Raw genomic sequence first — 6,867 nt, 5'->3', positions numbered from 1 at the left:
GAAGAGAGTAACATTCTGTGCTCCTCTCCCTCTCCCTACATGAAGAGAGTAACATTCTGTGTTCCTCTCCCTCTCCATACATAAAGAGAGTAACATTCTGTGTTCCTCTCCCTCTCCCTACATGAAGAGAGTAACATTCTGTGTTCCTCTCCCTCTCCCTACATGAAGAGAGTAACATTCTCTGTTCCTCTCCCTCTCCCTACATGGAGGGTAACATTCTGTGTGCCTCTCCCTCTCCCTACATAAAGAGAGTAACATTCTGTGTTCCTCTCCCTCTCCCTACATAAAGAGAGTAACATTCTGTGTTCCTCTCCCTCTCCCTACATGAAGAGGGTGACATTCTCTTTTCCTCTTTCTCCCTACATGAAGAGGGTAACATTCTCTGTTCCTCTCTCTCTCCCTACATGAAGAGGGTAACATTCTGTGTTCCTCCCTCTCGCCCTACATAAAGAGAGTAACATTCTGTGTTCCTCTCCCTCTCCCTACATGAAGAGAGTAACATTCTGTGTTCCTCTCCCTCTCCCTACATGAAGAGGGTAACATTCTGTGTTCCTCTCCCTCTCCCTACATAAAGAGAGTAACATTCTGTGTTCCTCTCTCTCTCCCTGCATGAAGAGGGTAACATTCTGTGTTCCTCTCCCTCGCCCTACATAAAGAGAGTAACATTCTGTGTCCCTCTCCCTACATAAAGAGAGTAACATTCTGTCTTCCTCTCCCTCTCCCTACATGAAGAGAGTAACATTCTGTGTTCCTCTCCCTCTCCCTACATGAAGAGGGTAACATTCTGTGTTCCTCTCCCTCTCCCTACATGAAGAGAGTAACATTCTGTCTTCCTCTCCCTCTCCCTACATGAAGAGAGTAACCTTCTGTGTTCTTCTCCCTCTCCCTACATAAAGAGTGTAACATTCTGTGTTCCTCTCCCTCTCCCTACATAAAGAGAGTAACATTCTGTGTTCCTCTCCCTCTCCCTACATAAAGAGAGTAACAATCTGTGTTCCTCTCCCTATCCCTCCATAAAGAGAGTAACATTCTGTGTTCCTCTCCCTCTCCCTACATGAAGAGGGTAACATTCTGTGTTCCTCTCCCTCTCCCTACATAAAGAGAGTAACATTCTGTGTTCCTCTCCCTCTATAAAGAGGGTAACATTCTCTCTGTTCCTCTCCCTCTCCCTACATAAATAGAGTAACATTCTGTGTTCCTCTCCCTCTATAAAGAGGGTAACATTCTGTGTTCCTCTCCCTCTCCCTACATAAAGAGAGTAACATTCTGTGGTCCTCTCCTTCTCCATACATGAAGAGGGTAACATTCTCTGTGCCTCTCCCTCTCCCTACATGAAGAGGGTAACATTCTGTGTTCCTCTCCCTCTCCCTACATAAAGAGAGTAACATTCTGTGTTCCTCTCCCGCTCCCTACATAAAGAGACTAACATTCTGTGTCCCTCTCCCTACATAAAGAGAGTAACATTCTGTGTCCCTCTCCCTACATAAAGAGAGTAACATTCTGTGTCCTCTCCCTCCATAAAGAGAGTAACATTCTGTGGTCCTCTCCCTCTCCCTACATGAAGAGAGTAACATTCTGTGTTCCTCTCCCTCTCCTTACATAAAGAGAGTAACATTCTGTGTTCCTCTCCCTCTCCCTACATAAAGAGAGTAACATTCTGTGTTCCTCTCCCTCTCCCTACATAAATAGAGTAACATTCTGTGTCCCTCTCCCTCTCCCTACATAAAGAGGGTAACATTCTGTGTTCCTCTCCCCCTCTCCCTACATAAAGAGAGTAACATTCTGTGTTCCTCTCCCTCTCCCTACATAAAGAGAGTAACATTCTGTGCTCCTCTCCTTCTCCCTACATGAAGAGGGTAACATTCTCTGTGCCTCTCCCTCTCCCTACATAAAGAGAGTAACATTCTGTGTTCCTCTCCCTCTCCCTGCATGAAGAGGGTGACATTCTCTGTTCCTCTCTCTCTCCCTACATGAAGAGGGTAACATTCTGTGTTCCTCTCCCTCTCCCTACATAAAGAGAGTAACATTCTGTGTTCCTCTCCCTCTCCCTACATAAAGAGAGTAACATTCTGTGTTCCTCTCCCTCTCCCTACATAAAGAGAGTAACATTCTGTGTCCCTCTCCCTACACAAAGAGAGTAACATTCTGTGTCCCTCTCCCTACATGAAGAGAGTAACATTCTGTGTACCTCTCCCTCTCCCTACATAAAGAGGGTAACATTCTGTGTTCCTCTCCCTCTCCCTACATAAAGAGGGTAACATTCTGTGTGCCTCTCCCTCTCCCTACATGAAGAGAGTAACATTCTGTGTCCCTCTCCCTCTCCCTACATAAAGAGAGTAACATTATGTGTTTCTCTCCTTCTCCCTACATAAAGAGAGTAACATTCTGTGTTCCTCTCCCCCTCTCCCTACATAAAGAGGGTAACATTCTGTGTGCCTCTCCCTCTCCCTACATGAAGAGAGTAACATTCTGTGTCCCTCTCCCTCTCCCTACATAAAGAGAGTAACATTATGTGTTTCTCTCCTTCTCCCTACATAAAGAGAGTAACATTCTGTGTTCCTCTCCCTCTCCATACATAAAGAGGGTGACATTCTCTGTTTCCTCTCCCTCTCCCTACATGAAGAGGGTGACATTCTCTGTTCCTCTCCCTCTCCCTACATGAAGAGGGTAACATTCTGTGTTCCTCTCCCTCTATAAAGAGGGTAACATTCTCTCTGTTCCTCTCCCTCTCCCTACATAAAGAGAGTAACATTCTGTGTTCCTCTCCCTCTCCCTACATAAATAGAGTAACATTCTGTGTTCCTCTCCCTCTATAAAGAGGGTAACATTCTGTGTTCCTCTCCCTCTCCCTACATAAAGAGAGTAACATTCTGTGGTCCTCTCCTTCTCCATACATGAAGAGGGTAACATTCTCTGTGCCTCTCCCTCTCCCTACATGAAGAGGGTAACATTCTGTGTTCCTCTCCCTCTCCCTACATAAAGAGAGTAACATTCTGTGTTCCTCTCCCTCTCCCTACATAAAGAGACTAACATTCTGTGTCCCTCTCCCTACATAAAGAGAGTAACATTCTGTGTCCCTCTCCCTACATAAAGAGAGTAACATTCTGTGTCCTCTCCCTCCATAAAGAGAGTAACATTCTGTGGTCCTCTCCCTCTCCCTACATGAAGAGAGTAACATTCTGTGTTCCTCTCCCTCTCCTTACATAAAGAGAGTAACATTCTGTGTTCCTCTCCCTCTCCCTACATAAAGAGAGTAACATTCTGTGTTCCTCTCCCTCTCCCTACATAAATAGAGTAACATTCTGTGTCCCTCTCCCTCTCCCTACATAAAGAGGGTAACATTCTGTGTTCCTCTCCCCCTCTCCCTACATAAAGAGAGTAACATTCTGTGTTCCTCTCCCTCTCCCTACATAAAGAGAGTAACATTCTGTGCTCCTCTCCTTCTCCCTACATGAAGAGGGTAACATTCTCTGTGCCTCTCCCTCTCCCTACATAAAGAGAGTAACATTCTGTGTTCCTCTCCCTCTCCCTGCATGAAGAGGGTGACATTCTCTGTTCCTCTCTCTCTCCCTACATGAAGAGGGTAACATTCTGTGTTCCTCTCCCTCTCCCTACATAAAGAGAGTAACATTCTGTGTTCCTCTCCCTCTCCCTACATAAAGAGAGTAACATTCTGTGTTCCTCTCCCTCTCCCTACATAAAGAGAGTAACATTCTGTGTCCCTCTCCCTACACAAAGAGAGTAACATTCTGTGTCCCTCTCCCTACATGAAGAGAGTAACATTCTGTGTACCTCTCCCTCTCCCTACATAAAGAGGGTAACATTCTGTGTTCCTCTCCCTCTCCCTACATAAAGAGGGTAACATTCTGTGTTCCTCTCCCCCTCTCCCTACATAAAGAGGGTAACATTCTGTGTGCCTCTCCCTCTCCCTACATGAAGAGAGTAACATTCTGTGTCCCTCTCCCTCTCCCTACATAAAGAGAGTAACATTATGTGTTTCTCTCCTTCTCCCTACATAAAGAGAGTAACATTCTGTGTTCCTCTCCCTCTCCATACATAAAGAGAGTAACATTCTGTGTTCCTCTCCCTCTCCCTACATAAAGAGAGTAACATTCTGTGTCCCTCTCCCTACATAAAGAGAGTAACATTCTGTGGTCCTCTCCCTCTCCCTACATAAAGAGAGTAACATTCTGTGTTCCTCTCCCTCTCCCTACATGAAGAGAGTAACATGCTGTGTTCCTCTCTCTCTCCCTACATGAAGAGGGTAACATTCTGTGTTCCTCTCTCCCTCTCCCTACATAAAGAGGGTGACATTCTCTGTTTCCTCTCCCTCTCCCTACATGAAGAGGGTGACATTCTCTGTTCCTCTCCCTCTCCCTACATGAAGAGGGTAACATTCTGTGTTCCTCTCCCTCTCCCTACATAAAGAGAGTAACATTCTGTGTTCCTCTCCCTCTCCCTACATAAAGAGAGTAACATTCTATGTACCTCTCCCTCTCCCTACATAAAGAGAGTAACATTCTGTGTTCCTCTCCCTCTCCCTACATAAAGATAGTAACATTCTGTGTTCCTCTCCCTCTCCCTCCATAAAGAGAGTAACATTCTGTGTACCTCTCCCTCTCCCTACATGAAGAGGGTAACATTCTGTGTTCCTCTCCCTCTCCCTACATAAAGAGAGTAACATTCTGTGTTCCTCTCCCTCTCCCTACATAAAGAGAGTAACATTCTGTGTTCCTCTCCCTCTCCCTACATGAAGAGAGTAACATTCTGTGTCCCTCTCCCTACATAAAGAGAGTAACATTCTGTGTCCCTCTCCCTCTCCCTACATAAAGAGAGTAACATTCTGTGCTCCTCTCCCTCTCCCTACATGAAGAGGGTGACATTCTCTGTTCCTCTCTCCCTACATGAAGAGGGTAACATTATGTGTTCCTCTCCCTCTCCCTACATAAAGAGAGTAACATTCTGTGTGCCTCTCCCTCTCCCTACATGAAGAGCGTAACATTCTGTGTGCCTCTCCCTCTCCCTACATGAAGAGAGTAACATTCTGTGTCCCTCTCCCTCTCCCTACATGAAGAGGGTAACATTCTGTGTTCCTCTCTCCCTCTCCCTACATAAAGAGAGTAACATTCTGTGTTCCTCTCCTTCTCCCTACATAAAGAGAGTAACATTATGTGTTCCTCTCCCTCTCCCTACATAAAGAGAGTAACATTCTGTGTTCCTCTCCCTCTCCCTCCATAAAGAGAGTAACATTCTGTGTACCTCTCCCTCTCCCTACATGAAGAGGGTAACATTCTCTCTGTTCCTCTCCCTCTCCCTCCATAAAGAGAGTAACATTCTGTGTACCTCTCCCTCTCCCTACATGAAGAGAGTAACATTCTCTCTGTTCCTCCCCCTCTCCCTACATGAAGAGGGTAACATTCTCTGTTCCTCTCCCTCTCCCTACATGAAGAGGGTGACATTCTGTGTGCCTCTCCCTCTCCCTACATAAAGAGAGTAACATTCTCTGTTCCTCTCCCTCTCCCTACATGAAGAGAGTAACATTCTTTCTGTTCCTCCCCCTCTCCCTACATGAAGAGGGTAACATTCTGTGTTCCTCTCCCTCTCCCTACATGAAGACAGTAAAGGGAACATTCTATGTTTTGTATGCATAGCTGATTGTTAATATATTAAATGAAAGAAATGCCCATATCTTTGTTACTGTACCTAAAAACTGATTTTCTCACAAATGTTTATTTGCATATAAGCATTGTATAGATGTTGTACATGCTAAGAGGAAAACCCACGAGGCTTGTGTTATTGTGACATGGCTATATAGTATTGTATGTCGTACTGTAATGTCTAATTCAAAGACAAGAAGTTGCATGAATAAGAATCAAATCAAAGTGAGTGTTTTGTTGAAAAAGCTGTACCGTATTGGTGGTCATACTGCAAATGAACTGTGGTGGTGAATAACATCTGTATATAGAATATAGACATCTGTATATAGATCTGTATATAGACACATCTGTATATAGAGACACTGTATATGGAACTGTTGTTTTTTCTGATCAAAGAAAATGTTGTAATTAATGGTTGTTTTGTACTGGAACGAATGACAACAAACTATAATTTAATGTTCTAATAGGATTCTGATTGGGGTGACAAAAAACGATAAAGACTGATCAAAAACCTATAGGATCCAATGGGATTTATTTCCAATACTAAAAAAGTAATCCAATAGGATTGCATAGGATTCTGATAGTGACACAACATGCTAAAGTGTTGTGAGAATCATATAGGATCTTATACAATTTTTTTCGACTATGGGATCCCTGCAAATTGTTGCGAATTTAGTTATATGAAGTGAAAAGCATAAAGACTTGAGTTTACCTTCAGTTTCACCGGATAACTCTGGTTGTTGTGTTTACGTAAGGCGACGTAGCTAGTAGCTACACCGCAGAGGTCTCTGTTCTGTCGCGCTGTGCGTCCCGCCACACACCCTGCCGGGGCCGGCAGAGACGCAGATGTTTGTCACCAGGAGCGGTCACTGGCTGACAGCAGCGTACAGTGCAGAAATGATATGGGCTCATGTGACAGTTGACGAGTGAGAAAATAGCGCCGTCGTGTGTCTAATGTAAAATATGTTTATTAGTTGTTAGTTATAGTATTTTAGCTATCTCAACACAATGTACATTTAAGTGACTTATTATCCTCTAATGACTTGCGCTGTTGCGAACACAGGACTGGTGAAAGACAATTCCTCAATCTGCTACTGACTTTTGATGCCCTGACTATTTTAATGCCCTGACTATTTTGATGCGCGCCGCACACACAGTCTAGATTCAGAGGAATATCATCTGTAGGCAGCAAGAGTGTGCAGCTCTCAAC

Source organism: Salvelinus fontinalis, chromosome 16 (genome assembly GCF_029448725.1).
Source record: "Salvelinus fontinalis isolate EN_2023a chromosome 16, ASM2944872v1, whole genome shotgun sequence".
In the NCBI taxonomy this organism is placed as follows: domain Eukaryota; kingdom Metazoa; phylum Chordata; class Actinopteri; order Salmoniformes; family Salmonidae; genus Salvelinus; species Salvelinus fontinalis.
Note: the sequence above shows the minus strand (reverse complement) of the source record.